Raw genomic sequence first — 17252 nt, 5'->3', positions numbered from 1 at the left:
TCTTTAATTTCCTATCTAAATTTTTCAAAATTCTGGTTCATAATCTCATCATGTCTTGCCAACACCTCCACAACAGATTCCTCTAAGTCTTTAAAACCGTTTTTCTGCATCTGCAAGCTCAAAAATTGCTCTTGTGATTTATTAATGGGGGAGCCCCCCCCCCCCCACAGCGTTGTTGTCAGGCTTTGTCATTTTTAGTGCCATCCTGCCACGCAAACAGACTCTTTTTTTAAAGAAAAAATCTTCTCTCCACACAATATCAATATCAAGTCTCTAAAGAAAGAGAAGCATGAAGCAGAAATTTTTCTCTTCTCTTCTAACCAGCGCTATTGCTTCAGATACTTTGTAGCATATTAAGCCATTCAGACGGAAGGACTTTCGCTTTCAGCTTTCTTCTCAAGCCTCAGCCAGGCACCATTTTAAACTTTTTTTTCCCCTTTCACTCTTCATTCTTAAAATCACTCATAGGGTTGTTACAAATACTTGCGATTTAGAGACCCAAATCCGGATTTCATCCTGCTTGTTTAAGTAATCTGTTAGTTTTCGCTAATTAGGTTGGTTACATCGTCTAGCTTTGCAGAATGCAGAGTTCCCCCGAAGTCCGGAGCCGCGGCGAGCTGGATAGGGAGCCTCATCCTGCTTCCTCCCCAAGAGTAAAAAAAAAACTCTGGGGACTTAGCAGAGGGCTCTACCTGTTCTCACCGGCTCTCCTCACGTCTCCCCAATGAGACGGAGTTTTTCGAGCCACCTCTCAGCTGTACAGGCGGCTCTTTACGGGCGACGAGGCTGGCGGTCCCAAAAGACCGTCTGGCAACGACGGAAGCCAAACCGGAAGCCTGTATTGTATATATTCTTGTATATAAAGAGGTTTCTTATTTAAATCAATCTTGCTGAATCAGTTACCTGTGTTTGCTTTCTGGGTTTGATTGCTACAACAAACTCTTGACAGGTTATGGGCCCAGAGCACACAGAAAGACTGAATTGTAATGAAGCTGAGGGACAGCCTGTGTCAATAGAGAAAGAACAAGGCAGAGAAAGATTGCAGGATGGCTGTTGAATTTAAGGAGAGCTCTCTGCCTCGTTTGGGACAGAAGAAGTATATAATTTGGCCTGCAAAGATGGAGTGTTTCCTGAAGGCCAAGGAGCTGTGGGATATTGTTGTTAATCCACCCCAGCCACCATTAGCAGCTGCAGATCAGAGGCAGCACGATAAAGCAATGGCCTACATCATCTTGAGTTTAGAAGATAACAGTTTATCAATGTAGCTGATTTAAAGACTGCACAGAAGGTCTGGCTGAAGTTGAGAAGTGTGCATGTGAGTGTGGAGCAGCATTTTGTACAAATACAAACTTTATTTGTTGAGTTAGAACTGTGTGGAATGCAGATTCCTGAAATTCAAAAAGTGCTGTTGGTGTTAAACAGTATGGATGAAACGTGGGACATAGTTTCTGTAGTGTTTGAGTGCAAACCAGAGAAGGAATTATGTTTGGAGGCCTTAAAAGTTTGTTTGATTGGTGAGGAGCACAAGCACCATTTCAGAAAAAGCCACAAGGAGAAATTCCTGAGGTGGGGGCCCAAGGAGCAGAGAGAGAAACAACACAAGATATCTGCAAAGAGAAAAGTAGTAGAAGAGACCAGAATACAGACCAGCAAGAGAGGCGGTGCTTCACCTGTAGTGAAAAGACACATTTGAAGAAAAACTTTGCAAAGAAAAAAACTATTTGAAGGATGAAAGTATTTGCAAGACAGAAACTGTTTGCAAGGAAGAAAATCAGCAGATGGACAAATTGCCGTGGCAAAAGTTAGCTATTGCAATAGCAGAGACAAATGGTTGATAGACAGTGGGGCTAGTTAAACAATTGTTAATAATTCTAAATTGTTTTACAGGCTGGATCCAGCTGCTGGAGATGCAGTAGCCTTGGCAAATGACCAGAAGGCTAAAGTCATTGGAAGAGGCAGTGTGCAAATTCCATATCTGGAAAAGAGATTTAATGATATATTATGTGTGCCTGAAATGGAGCATAATTTGCTGAGTGTCTCTAGTTTAAACAAGCAAGGTTTTGAGACCACATTTATAATTGGGAGGGCTCTCTGACTCTCGAGAGCTTCATGCAGAAGTTGCAGGGCATGTGTCAGCAGGAGGTCCTCTTGGTCGGCTTCCTGCCAGGCACCATCGCCCTGCCAGCATCTGGTAACAGTTACCCCTGGGGGTGTGCTCCTCAGGGGCTTCCATGAGTGGTTTACCATAAGTTTGTATCTATTGTGTGCTCGTGTATTGTTTCGGTTTAAGCTGAAGTATTCATTGACAGGTAGGACATTGTAGCAGATAATTTTATGTACTACGCTTAGGTCGGACCGAAGACGGCGAAGTTCTAAGTTGTCTAAGCCCAAAATTTCAAGTCTGGTGGCATAAAGTATTTTGTTGCGAACAGAGGAGTGGAAGACGCTTCTCAAGAAATATCTCTGGACTCATTCAATTGTATTGATGTCCGATATGCAGTGCGGGTTCCAGACAGATGAGCTGTATTCAAGAATTGGTCTAGCAAAAGTTTTGTATGCCTTAGTTCAATATTACCAGAGAAGAAGCTACGCAAGATCAGGTTAACAATTCTTAATGCTTTTTTGGCAATGCTGTTACAGTGAGCATTGCCAAATGCTTACGTCATTTGAGATGAGTACTCCAAGGTCCTTGACCATTGTGAGCGTCGTGTCAGCTTTGGAAGCCCTATTAGGCCGGAAGCTCCAATGCTGCCACCTTCTCATGTGTGGGAAAGTAGGAGGGGGGATTTAGGAGAGGGGGTTAGTAGACATAATAGCATTCTTCCTGTCACTCAAGGTCAGGGCGATCCAGCATCTGGAGGAGTGGTCAGGAGGCTGGATCGGGATGGAACGGACGTTGATTGGAGCATGTGACCGACTGGGTGGAAAAGGGGATGGTTTTGGGAGCTTTGACTTACTGAAGGAAAACCCGGGCTTTTCAGATTCCGGTTTTCCCAGATGTGCCAGTTTGCCTATTCTAGTAAAGAGAACTCTGGAAAATGCTTGCTTCCTTGTCTTTACTTGGAGTTGGGGTTTTTCTGGAACGCTGACACATCGTCAACTAGGTCATATCCACCCAGCTTGTCTCCTCCCAGCAGCATTGTGGCTGGGGGGAGGTCAACCCCACGGCTCCCCAGTCTACCTGGTTGTTCCATGGGTTGTGTCAGGTGTGCTTCCTTCAAAGTTCAAGAAAGAAATGACCCCAACTCCATTGTTTATAGAGAAAGGTACTTTTACTGAAAATTGAAGTGATCGCAACCAAGGAAAGCAAAATCTGAGGCAGAAGCGTGAAAATTACAGATAGAAAGCATTCCCTCCCATTGTCCACTGTAAATCAACCAATCCAAAGGTCTTCCAGGGGTCAGGTGGAGCAGACGTCTGGCAGCATCATCAATCAGGAATGCCACAACCGTTGACCCTATAGAAGCTTCAAAGACGCAGGGCTGCAGCTTAAGATTCACTTTCAATTTCCCCCTTCATCCTCCAGCACGGTTCTCCTGGGCATTCAAGCTAGCTCCCCCCACCCTCCGTTAGCATGGCAGCCGACTAAGCAAGCATTGAAGGACGGAGGCTGACATTCGGCCCCCCTGCAGAAGAGACCTTATTCCTGCAAGAGAGGGAAAAGGAGATAACAATACATTGCATACCACATACAAACAAATTAAGGCTTATCAGGATATTTGGTGTGAAACAACTGTACTTTCTTTGGCACGCGAACATCACATTTATTTACCCATTCAGCTTTAGATAATGGGAAATGTTTCCAGGCCACCAAATATTGCACTTTACCATGACGTTTCCTGGAATCCAAGATCTCCTTAACTTCAAAATGTTGCTCACCTTCAATCAGAATGGGGACAGGAGGAGGTACTTGGTCCGGCCGTAAAGTGGACGAATGTTCCGGTTTCAGTAAGATGACATGAAACACGGGATGGATTCGTCGTAAGTTCTTTGGCAATTCCAGTTCAACAGTAACTGGGTTAATTACTCGAATTATTGGAAAAGGTCCCACAAATTTAGGTCCCAGCTTTTTTCATTTTCATTTTCATTTCATTTCATTAGATTTATATACTGCCCTACTCCCGAAGGACTCAGGGCGGTGAACAGCCAAAGAGATAAAACATACAGACTACAAAATTTAAAAGACAATATAAAACTCAATTAAATCATTTGGCCCGGAACAGATTAAAATACCCCTAAAATTTTAAAACAGATTTAAAATGTACAATTAAAAAGGGAAGTTAGGCCAGGCCAGCCTGTTGAAATAAAAAGGTCTTGAGGGCATGGCAGAAGGTGCGTAAATCCGGGATCCTCCGTATCTCCGGGGGGAGCTCATTCCTGATAGCAGGTGCCCCCACAGAGAAGGCTCTCCCCCTGGGGGCCGCCAGTCGACACTGTTTGGCCGACGGCACCCGGAGGAGCCCCTCTCTATGAGAGCGTACTGGCCGGTGAGAGGCTACTGGTGGCAGCAGGCGGTCCCGTAAGTACTCGGGTCCTAAGCCATGGAGCGCTCTAAAGGTGGTAACCAAGACCTTGAAGTGCACCCGGAAGACCACCGGGAGCCAGTGCAGTTCACGCAGGAGAGGTGTAACATGGGAGCGCCACGTTGCTCCCATAACCACCCGCACGGCTGTACTCTGCACCAGTTGGAGCCTCCGGGTGCTCCTCAAGGGGAGCCCCATGTAGAGAGCATTGCAGTAGTCCAGGCGGGAAGTGACGAGGGCATGAGTGACCGTGCGTAAGGAGTCCCGATCCAGAAAGGGACGCAACTGGCAGATCAGGCGAACCTGATAAAAAAGTCCTCCCAGCCACGGCCGTCAAGTGCTCTTCTAAAGACAGCTACAAATCCAGGAGGACACCCAAGTTGCGAGCCCTCTCCGTGGGGGCCAATGACTCGCCCCCGATAGTCAGTGATGGCACCAACTGACTATATTGGGACGCCGGAAATCACAGCCACTTGGTCTTGGATGGGTTTAGCCTGAGTCTGTTTCTTCCCATCCAGCTCCGCACGGCCTCCAGGCACCGGGACATCACTTCAAGGGCATCATTGGGGTGGTCCGGGGTGGAGATGTACAGCTGAGTGTCATCAGCATACTGATGATACTTCACCTCGAAACCACGGATGATCTCACCCAGTGGCTTCACATAAATGTTGAACAAAAGGGGCGAGAGGACCGACCTCTGTGGCACCCCACATATAAGGTGCCTCGGGGTCGACCTCTGCCCCCCTGCCAACACAGACTGCGACCGGTCATTGAGAAAGGAGGAGAACCACCGCAACACAGTGCCTCCCACCCCCAACTCTTCCAACCAGTGCAGCATGATACCATGGTCGATGGTATCAAAAGCCGCTGAGAGATCTAATAGGAGCAGGACAGAGGAACAACCCCTGTCCCAAGCCCTCCAGAGATCATCAACCAACGTGACCAATGCCGTTTCTGTGCTGTACCCAGGCCTGAAGCCCAACTGGAACGGATCCAGATAAACTGTTTCATCCAGGTACTGGGGAAGTTGTCGCGCGACCACACTCTCAACAACCTGATAGGTTCCAGACGGAGCTTGGGCCAATTCCTGATGATCTGGCACACGACTCGGCCGAGGACCTGGTAGCTGCCTGGGATCGGGCGGCTGGTGGGGCCTTGGATCGAGTCGTGCCTTTGCGGCCTCTGACCCGCTGTCGATCCCTCGCGGCTCCTTGGTTCACCGAGGAGCTGAGGGAGATGAAACGCCGGAAAAGACGCCTAGAGAGCGGTTGGAGGGCCAGTCGCGCTGAATCTGACCGAACACTGGTAAGGTCGCATATTAAGACCTACCTAGTGGCGATAAAGACGGAAAAGTGTAATTACTTTTCCGCCTCTATTGCGTCATCAGGGAATCGTCCGGCAGCCCTGTTCAGGGTAACCCGCTCCCTGCTCCATCTGGGAGCGCGGGAGGATCCCTTGGAAGGCAGGGCGGAGGATTTCGGACAATACCTGTATGACAAAATCGCTCAGATCCGGGGGGACTTGGACTCTGGGTAGATCAGGGCAAGGTGACGAGGAATAGTCTTGAGAATGTTATCTGGGAGGAGTTTGATGCTGTGACTCCCGATGATGTGGACAGGATTTTGGGGAGACTTAGTGCGGCCACATGTTTACTGGACCTGTGTCCCTCCTGGTTGGTACTGGCCTCCCGGGAGGTTACACGAGGCTGGCTCCAGGGTGTTATCAACGCTTCATTGAGTGAGGGTCACTTCCCCGCGGCCTTGAAAGAGGCGGTGGTGAGGCCTCTCCTCAAGAAGCCGTCCCTGGATCCGGCAATATTGGCTAACTATCGTCCTGTCTCCAACCTTCGCTTTCTGGCGAAGGTTGTTGAGAGTGTGGTCGCGCGACAGTTTCCGCAATTCCTGGAGGAAACATCCTATCTGGATCCGTTCCAGTCTGGTTTCAGGCCTGGGCACAGCACAGAAACGGCATTGGTCGCGTTGGTTGATGATCTCTGGAGGGCTCGGGACAGGGGTTGCTCCTCTGTTCTGGTCCTGTTAGACCTCTCAGCGGCTTTTGATACCATCGACCATGGTATCATGCTGCACCGGTTGGAAGAGTTGGGGATGGGGGGCACCGTGTTACAGTGGTTCTCCTCCTTTCTCTCCGACCGGTCGCAGTTCGTGTTGGCAGGGGGGCAGAGGTCGACCTCGAGGCCTCTTATATGTGGAGTGCCTCAGGGGTCGGTCCTCTCGCCCGTCCTGTTCAACATTTATGTGAAGCCGCTGGGCGAGATCATCCGTGGCTTTGGGGTGAGATACCATCAGTACGCTGATGATACTCAGCTGTACATCTCCACCCCAGGCCACCCCAATGATGCCCTTGAAGTGATGTCCCAGTGCCTGGAGGCTGTACGGATCTGGATGGGGAGGAACAGGCTCAAGCTCAACCCTTCCAAGACTGAGTGGCTGTGGCTCCCGGCATCCCGATATAGTCAGTTGACTCCATCACTGACTATTGGGGCGAGTCTTTGGCCCCCACAGAGAGGGCTCGCAATCTGGGAGTCCTCCTGGATACGCAGCTGTCCTTGGAGGAACATCTGACGGCTGTAACCAGGGGGACCTTTTATCAGGTTCGCCTGATCCGCCAGTTGCGGCCCTTTCTTGATCGGGATTCCCTGTGCACAGTCACTCATGCCCTCGTGACCTCTCGCCTTGATTACTGTAATGCTCTCTACATGGGGCTCCCCTTGAAGAGCACCCGGAGGCTCCAACTGGTCCAGAACGCAGCAGCGCGAGTAGTGACGGGAGCAGCATGGCGCTCCCATGTAACACCGCTCCTGCGCGAGCTGCACTGGCTCCCAGTGGTCTTCCGGGTGCGCTTCAAGGTGTTGGTTATCACCTTTAAAGCGCTCCATGGCATAGGGCCTAGCTATCTCCGAGACCGCCTGCTGCCACCAACGACCTCCCATCGACCCGTGCGCTCCCACAGAGAGGGCCTCCTCGGGGTGCCATCAGCCAAACAATGCAGGCTGGTGACCCCCAGGGGGAGGGCCTTCTCTGTGGGGGCTCCCACCCTCTGGAATCAGTTGCCCCCTGAGATAAGGAGAATCCATGACCTCAGTGCCTTCCGCCGTGCCCTTAAAACCTTCCTTTTCCAACAAGCCGGGCTGGCCTAATTCTTTTTAAGTGTTTTTAATTGTTTTGTTTATTGTTTTTAATTAATGGGGCCAAATTTATATATTTTTTTTAACTGTATTTTAATATTTGTATTTGATGTTTTTATTTGGCTGTTCACCGCCCTGAGTCCTCAGGGAGAAGGGCGGTATACAAATTTAAAAATAAATAAATAAATAAATAAATAAACCTTCACCACAAAGCGAAGGTTGGAGACTGGACGATAGTTTGCTAACACTGCTGGGTCCAGGGAAGGCTTCTTGAGGAGAGTCCTCACCATCGCCTCTTTCAAGACGGCGGGAAAGTCACCCTCACTCAACGAAGCATTTATAATCCCCTGGAGCCAGCCTCGTGTCACCTCCCGAGAAGCCAGCACCAACCAGGAGGGACACAGGTCCAATAAACATGTGGCTGCGTTCAGTCTACCCAGAATCCTGTCCACGTCTTCGGGAGTCACAGAGTCAAACTCTTCCCAGATAACATTCTCAAGACCTGCCTCCATCATCTCTCCTGAATCTACCCAGTCAGAGTCCAAGTCTTCCTGAATCTGGGCGATTTTGTCATACAGATACTGGACAACGTCCTCGGCCCTACCCTCCAAGGGGCCCTCCTGCGCTCCCTGATGGAGCAGGGAGCGGGTCACCCTAAACAGGGCAGCCAGGCGGTTATCTGATGATGCAATAAGAGTGGCAAAATAGTTACACTTTGCCACTTTTATTGCCACTAGGTAAGTCTTAATATGAGATCTTACCAGTGTTCGGTCAGATTCAGAAAGGCTGGCCCTCCAACTGCTCTCCAGGCATCTTTTCCGGCGCTTCATCTCCCTCAGCTCCTCGGTAAACAAAGGAGCCAGCTGAGACCGGCGCTGGGTCAGAGGCCACAAAGGCACGACCCGATCCAAAGCTACAGTGGCCGCCCTATCCCAGGTGGCCACTAGGTCTTCAGTCGAGGCATGAGTCAGAGCCTCAGGGAATGGCCCAAGCTTCGTCTGGAACCTATCAGGCTCCATCAGGCACCTGGGGCGAACCATCTCATTGGTTCCGCCTCCCTACGGTGGGGTGTGGCGGTTCGGAGGTCGAAGCGAAGGAGGGAGTGATCCGACCATGACAAGGGCTCAATAGTTATATCCCCTATCTCAAGATCACTCAACCACTGACCTGAGACAAAAACCAGGTCTAGCATGTTTCCCCCTGTGTGAGTAGGGCCATGAACTAACTGGGTCAGCTCCATAGCCGTCATGGAAGCCATGAACTCCCAAGCCATCTCAGACATCTCGCCGATGGATGGCAAGTTAAAATCCCCCATGACCATAAGTCTGGGGGTATCAACCACCACTGCAGCTATAACGTTGAGCAGCTCGGGCAGGGCTGCTGCCACATGGCAGGGAGCCAGGTATGTGATCAGCAAGCCCACCTGTACCCCATGACCCCACTTCACAGGGAGGGACTCACATCCGATAGTCTGAGGAACAGTGGCCTCCCTCAGCCTAAGACCTTCATTAATGACAACCGCAACCCCCCTGCCCCTCCCCTGCGACCTCGGCTGATGAAATGTGCGAAAACCAGGTGGGCACATTTCAACGAGGGGGACCCCCCCTCCTGGCCCAGCCAGGTCTCCGTAATACCCGCCAGGTCTGCTCCCCCCTCCTGAATAAGATCGCAGATGAGGGGGGCCTCTGACCCGGCACCGATCTCACCTGGCTCCTTGGTTCACCGAGGAGCTGAGGGAGATGAAGCGCCGGAAAAGACGCCTAGAGAGTAGTTGGAGGGCCAGTCTTTCTGAATTGGACCAGACACTGGTAAGATCTCATATTAAGAATTACCTAGTGGCGATAAAAGCAGCAAAATGTACTCATTTTGCTGCTCTTATTGCGTCATCAGATAATTGCCCGGCTGCCCTGTTTAGGGTGACCTGCTCCCTGCTCCACCAGGAAGCGCGGAGGACCCCTTGGAGGGAAGAGCTGAGGATTTTGTTCAGTATCTGTATGACAAAATCACTCAGATTCGGGAAAATCTGGACTCCGACCGGGTAGATCCAGTGAGGGTGACGGAGGCAGGTCTTGAGAATGTTATCTGGGATGAGTTTGATCCTGTGACCCCGGAAGACATGGACAGGATTCTGGGTAGACTGAACGCTGTGCCCTTAAAACCTTCCTTTTCCAGCAAGCCGGGCTGGCCTAATTTTTCAAGTGTTTTTAATTGTTTTGTTTATCGTTTTTAATTAATGGGGCCAAATTTATATATATATATATTTAATTGTATTTAATATTTGTACTTGATGTTTTTACTTGGCTGTTCACCGCCCTGAGTCCTCAGGGAGAAGGGCAGTATACAAATTCAAATAATAATAATAATAATAATAATAATAATAATAATAATAATAATAATAATAATCATCATCATCATCATCATCATCATCATCATCATCATCATCATCATCATCTGAGTGATTTTGTCATACAGGTATTGTCCGAAATCCTCCGCCCTGCCTTCCAGGGGATCCTCCCGCACTCCCGGATGGAGCAGGGAGCGGGTCACCCTAAACAGGGCGGCCGGACGATTCCCTGATGACGCAATAGAGGTGGAAAAGTAATTAAACTTTACTTTTGTCTTTATCGCCACTAGGTAGGCCTTAATATGCGACCTTACCAGTGTTCGATCAGATTCAGCGAGACTGGCCCTCCAACTGCTCTCCAGGCGTCTTTTCCGGCGCTTCATTTCCCTCAGCTCCTCAGTAAACCAAGGAGCCCCACGGGATCGGCACCAGGTCAGAGGCCGCAAAGGCACGACTCGGTCCAAGGCCCCACCAGCCGCCTGATCCCAGGCGGCTACCAGGTCCTCAGCCGAGTCATGTGCTAGATCCTCAGGAAATGGCCCAAGCTCCATCTGGAACCTATCAGGATGTTGCAGTTTTTTGGGTTTATTTTTGCCAGTCTTGTTAGTGACATATGCCATCTATAAAACATCTTCAGCTGGTTTTCCTTGTATGCCACCGCTAATGTTAGTTTTGCGTTCGCTTGCCATAATTTTTCCCACTTCTCCAAATCTATTGTATACTTAAAATTTTGCGCCCATTTGATCATCGTATCCTTCACTGTTTCCTCCATTTTATATTGTAATAGAAATTTATAAATTCTGCTAATTAGTTTCTCTTCTGATTCTAATATAATTTTATCTAATTCTTGTTTTTCTCTGTAAAGTTCGTATATTTTTGTATGTTCCTTGTGTTTAGATTGGATTTGTGTGTAAGTCCACCAGTCGATTTCTCTGTTTAGGTCTGTTTCCAACTGTTGTTTTGATTTCAATTTTCCTTGTTCTTCAATTAAGTCTTTGTATCTAATTACTTTTTAAAGTTCTGTTAAATTTGGATGTCTTACTGCTTCTAATGGTGAAAGCCAGATCGGTATTTTTGTGTAATGCTATTTTTTGATCTTTAGCCAAATTTGTAATAGTGCATTCCTTATTGTGTGTCTTTTGAAATAGGTATGTTTTGTGTCTCTCGTCCCAGAGGAAAGAGTGCCAACCCACTTGTATTTCATGTCCTTCAATTGTTAATATTCTATTCTTTTTTAATTCATTCCATTCTTTTACCCAGGATAACACCGCGACTTGATAGTAAATTTCCTATTCAGAGTGTGCTGTTCCTCCTCTATCTTGTAGTAGTTTAAGTTTAATTCGTGGACGCATCCCCTGACATATAAATTTGGATGTTATTTTATTCAGTGTTTCAAAAAAAAATTTTTCTAATTTTATTGGAATGACCTGAAATAGAAATAAGAGTTTTGGTAAAATATTCATTTTAATGGTGGAAATTCTTCCCATTAGTGATATCTGTAAGTTTCTCCAATTATCTAAATCTTTCTTTATCTGTATTATTAATTTATCGTAATTGTTTTCTTTTATCGATGAACTTCTTGCTGATAACCAAAAATGAAAAGAAAAAAAAGGAGGAGGCGGAACAAAAACAAAACAGTATCAGATTAAGAAAAAGGGGAAGAAATATAAAATAGCAGATGGAAAACCACTATGAAACAATGCTTAAAAAGGATAAGCTATTTATTTATATGTTGTATGTTGAGTAAATGTCTAATTTGTGTTTTAATAAAATTTATATATATATATTTTTAAAAAAAGAATAGAATAGAATTCTTTATTGGCGACTATCTCCCAAACAGATAAGGTGGGCACAATATTTTCAGCGTTTCTCTTTCCGGTTGCGGTATGTTCCTGCTGGGAAAAACTTCCTGGCTGATGCGCTGTCCCGGATGCCACAGTATAATAGCAAGCGAGAGGAAGTGATTAAACCTCTAATTGCACCTTCCCAAACCCTATTAAGACTTACAGATGTAGATGGTCACTTACATACCGAGTTTAAAACAGCTTTACAACAGGATCAATGGGTAATCCAAAACCCCTCTATGGTTAGCTATAATGATGGAATAGCGTGGAGGGAGAATAGAATATATGTTCCAGAACGTTTACGGAACGTAGTGTTATGCAGGTGCCATGATGCCAAATCAGCAGGCCATTTTGGGTATTTAAAAACTCTACACCTTGTGAGGAGGCAATTCTGGTGGCCACGAATGCGTAAGGACATAGAAACATACGTAAAAGGTTGCACAACCTGTGCAACCACCAAACCCTGGTCTGGACGACCGTTAGGACTATTACAGACAGTCGCGAATCCTAGCAGGCCTTGGGAAGAGATCGCTATGGATTTCATAGTCGATCTCCCCCCTAGCCATGGCCACACTGTAATTTGGACGGTGGTAGATCTGTTTTCGAAACAGGCCCACTTTGTGCCATGTAAAAGCATACCATCCGCGCGACAATTAACCGAACTCTTTTTGCAACATATCTATCGTCTCCATGGAGTACCTAAGAGGATTATATCCGACCGCGGTGTTCAATTCACCTCTAAGTTTTGGAGACGATTTGTCCGTTTAATTGGGTCCTCTCAAGGGTTAAGTTCAGCATTCCATCCGAGCACTAACGGGGCGGCTGAATGGGCCAATGCCATGGTCGAAAGATATATCAGATGCTACGTTTCATACCAGCAGACGAATTGGTCAGGACTCCTGCCTTTCGCCGAAGTGGCATATAACAACATACCCCACCGCAGTACTGGGTTCTCCCCTTTCCAAGTAATATATGGCCGAGAGTTTTCAGCCATTCCAGAGTTAGATCCCCCTATGACAGACGGTGACACGCCACGCAGTTGGGCCGATAAAATTAGTAATGTATGGCCAAGTGTAAAAACAGCATTACAAAAGGCAGCAGACGAGTACAAAAAATATGCAGACAAGAAAAGAGCTGATCCAAAACCATTCCGGATAGGAGACAAAGTATACTTATCTACGAAATACCTTAAACTCCGACTGCCCAGTAAAAAATTAGGACCTAAATATATAGGACCATTTCCCATAACACAAGTCATCAATCCTGTAACCGTAGCTCTTAAACTTCCCCCTCTGTTCAGTAGGATACATCCCGTATTCCATAGCAGTTTGGTGAAACCGGTGACGATAGAAAGGCCAGGTACCTCAACTACTCCACCGGGTCCCGTGCATACCAACCAATATGAGATAGACCGAATATTGGACTCCAGGGTTCGTAGGGGGATGTTACAATATCTTGTGCGGTGGAAAGGATACCCTGTAACACAGGCCTCGTGGGTGGCAGCACCCGATGTTCACGCTGCCCGATTGATACAACGGTTCCATCGGAAACACCCAGAGAAACCTAATGCAGGATCGTAACAGTGACTAACATCTGTATGCTTTCTATTTATAGGTGAGCTCCTGGTAGGGGGGGCCGCCTGTCGAGTCCTGCCGGAGCTCGCCATCGATGGGGGGTGTGGGAGACGAAGGAGTGGAGATAAGCAGCCGCAGCGAACACACAAACAGTTCCTAGATAGCAGCATTCAGGGCAATGATTGATGACGTTGCTGGGCCTCTCCGATTCTGCTGTCCTCGCTGCTCGCAGCTGTTACTGTTAAGGGAGTGGGGGGTGCTTGATTGATAATCACCGGATGTATGTTTAAGGGGCTGAGTTTTTGTTAAATAGCGCTGTGGTGTGATTACACCCAGCGCTGACTTTGAACCAAAACACCGACTTGTACTTTACTTTTGACTGCAAGCTTATCATTGCCAAAGTAAACCCTGATTCTCTGTGTGTTACTGGTGATTATTTCCTATCGCAGTTCTGAACGAACGACAAGCCGAGACCAAGTGTGATTGGACACACAAGGATTTTGTCTTGGTGCATAAGCTCTCAGTATACATAAAAGAAAAGATACGTTCATCAAGAATCATGGTACAACACTTAATGATAGTCCTAGGGAACAAATAAACAATCAAATCATATTAGGAAACAAGTCAGTATAAATCGTAAGGATACAAGCAACAAGGTTACAATCATATAGTCATAAGTGGGAGGATATGGGTGATAGGAACGATGAGAAGATTAATAGTAATGCAGACTTAATAATGAGTTTGAAAGTGTTGAGGGAATTATTTGTTTAGCAGAGTGATGGTGTTCGGAGAAAAACTGTCCTTATATCTAGTTATTCTGGTGTGCAATGCTCTATACCATCGTTTTGAGGGTAAGAGTTGAAACAATTTACGTCCAGGATGTGACAGGTCTGTAAATACTTTCACAGCCCTCTTTTTGACTCGTGCAGTATACAGGTCCTCAATGGAAGGCAGATGGTAGTAATTGTTTTTTCTGCAGTTCTAATTATCCTCTGAAGTCTCTGTCTGTCTTGTTGGGTTGCAGAGCCAAACCAGACAGTTGTAGAGGTACAGATGACAGACTCAATAATTCCTTCATAGAACTGGATCAGCAGCTCCTTGGGCAGTTCGAGCTTCCTGAGTTGGCTCAGAAAGAACATTCTTTGTTGTGCTTTTTTGTTATTCAAAATTTCCCCAAATCCCTCCCCCCAGGGATCCAGACTGAATGTCCAATCCCCGCCCCACATAGTGTCAAGTGGGGCAAATCTTCAGGTCTTTTCATCCATCTGGAGTTCCAGGACGGTTGGCCTTGACTGGTTGTAAATAATTCCACTCAGCAGCTAGTAATTCGTGAGAGTAAATCTCCTTTATTCACATGGGCCATCTTCACACCAGCTCTCTTCCCAAACCCCAATGAAATGCCCACCCTCCCTGTTACTATGGCAGCCGATAGCAGGCAAGCATGAAAGGGAAAACCCCTGCTGGAGATCCAGTTGACCCTCCTAATCCTTCTTTTCTGTAGACTAGCCATACCCAGATCCTGCAACCGTTCTTCATACGTTTTAGTCTTCAGGCCTTTAATCATTTTAGCTGCTCTTCTTTGCACTTTCTCCATAGTCTAAACATCTTTTTTGTAATGTGATGTGTTAGAGTTTGCAGCAATCCAACCAGCACACAAGTAAATAATTCAGCAGGATTCATTTATACAAGAAACTTCTTTATATACAATAATATACAGTATGATGCATGTATACAATTCCCATGCAGCAGAAGTCAGAACCAGAACTCAGAATCCAGAAGTCATAATCAAAGAAGCAATATCATACAGAGGCAATATTGCAAGGACAAAAGTAACTGCTCCACCAGGAACTGCGGGAGGACCCCTTGGAGGGAAGAGCCGAGGATTTTGTTCAGTATCTGCATGACAAAATCACTCAGATTCGGGCAGGTCTGGACTCTGACTGGATAGATCCAGCGAGGGTGACGGAGGCAGGTCTTGAGACTGTTATCTGGGATGAGTTTGATCCTGTGACCCCAGATGACGTAGACAGGATTCTGGGTAGATTGAACGCGACCATATGTTTGTTGGACCCGTGCCCCTCCTGGTTAGTGCTGGCTTCCCGGGAGGTGACGCGAGGCTAGCTCCAGGGGATTATAAATGCTTCATTGGGTGAGGGCGTCTTCCCCACCGCCCTGAAAGAGGCGGTGGTAAGGCCCCTCCTCAAGAAGCCTTCCTTGGACCCGGCAGTATTGGCTAATTATCGTCCAGTCTCCAACATTTGCTTCGTTGCGAAGGTTGTTGAGAGTGTGGTTGCGCGACAGCTTCCCCAGTACCTGGATGAAGCGTCGTATCTAGATCCGTTCCAGTCGGGCTTCAGGCCTGGGTACAGCACGGAAACGGCATTGGTCGCGTTGGTTGATAATCTCTGGAGGGCTCGGGACAGGGGTTGTTCCTCTGTCCTGGTCCTGTTAGACCTCTCAGCGGCTTTTGATACCATCGACCATGGTATCATGCTGCACCGGCTGGAAGGGTTGGGGGTGGGAGGCACCGTTTTACGGTGGTTCTCTTCCTTTCTCTCTGACCGGTTGCGGTCTGTGTTGACAGGGGGGCAGAGATCAACCCCGAGGCCCCTTATATGTGGGGTGCCGCAGGGATCGGTTCTCTCGCCCCTTTTGTTCAACATTTATGTAAAGCCGCTGGGCGAGATCATCCGTGGTTTCGGGGTGAAGTAACATCTGTACGCTGACGACACCCAGCTGTACATCTCCACCCCGGACCACCCCAATGATGCCCTTGAAGTGATGTCCCAGTGCCTGGAGGCCGTACGGATCTGGATGGGGAGAAACGGGCTCAGGCTCAACCCATCCAAGACCGAGTGGCTGTGGTTTCCGACGTCCCGATATAGTCAGCTGGCGCCATCGCTGGCTTTTGGGGGCGAATCATTGGCCCCCACGGAAAGGGCTCGTAACTTGGGCGTCCTCCTGGATTCACGGCTGTCTTTAGAAGAGCATTTGACGGCCGTGACCGGGAGGATTTTTCATCAGGTTCGCCTGATTCGCCAGTTGCGTCCCTTTCTAGATCGGGACTCGTTACGCACAGTCACTCATGCCCTTGTCACCTCTCGTCTGGACTATTGTAACGCTCTCTACATGGGGCTCCCCTTGAGGTGCACCCGGAGGCTCCAACTGGCACAGAGTGCGGCCGCGCGGGTGGTTATGGGAGCAGCGTGGAGCTCCCATGTAACATCTCTCCTGCGCGAGCTGCACTGGCTCCCGGTGGTCTTCCGGGTGCGCTTCAAGGTTCTGGTTACCACCTTTAAAGCGCTCCATCATGGCTTAGGACCTGGTTACTTACGGGACCGCCTACTACCATCAATAGCCTCCCACCGACCAGTACGCTCCCACAGAGAGGGGATCCTCCAGGTGCCGTCGGCCAAACAATGTCGGCTGTTCGCCCCTAGGGGGAAAGCCTTCTCTGTGGGGGCACCGATGATCTGGAATGAGCTCCCCCCAGAGATACGGAGGATTCCGGATCTGCGCACCTTCCGCCGCGAGCTGAAGACTCTTTTATTCCATCAAGCTGGCCTCGCCTAAATCTTCTCCCTTTTAAGTGTAAATTTTAAATTTTTATTGTATTTTAAAATATGGGTATTTTAAATTATGGGTATCAATTCAGCCAAATTTATTTAATTCATTTTATTTTATTTTAAATTTTGTATATGTATGTGTTTTATTTCATGGCTGTTCACCGCCCTGAGTCCTTCGGGAGTAGGGCGGTATAGAAATTCAATAAAATAAATAAATAAAATAAACTCTTATATACAAAGTCAAGCTAAGCCACGC

This window comes from Pituophis catenifer, unplaced genomic scaffold (assembly GCF_029215685.1).
Source record: "Pituophis catenifer annectens isolate HBS135680 unplaced genomic scaffold, rPitCat1.0.hap2 SCAF_2, whole genome shotgun sequence".
In the NCBI taxonomy this organism is placed as follows: Eukaryota; Metazoa; Chordata; class Lepidosauria; order Squamata; family Colubridae; genus Pituophis; species Pituophis catenifer.
The sequence above is the reverse complement of the archived record's forward strand: the minus strand, read 5'-3'. Positions refer to the sequence as shown.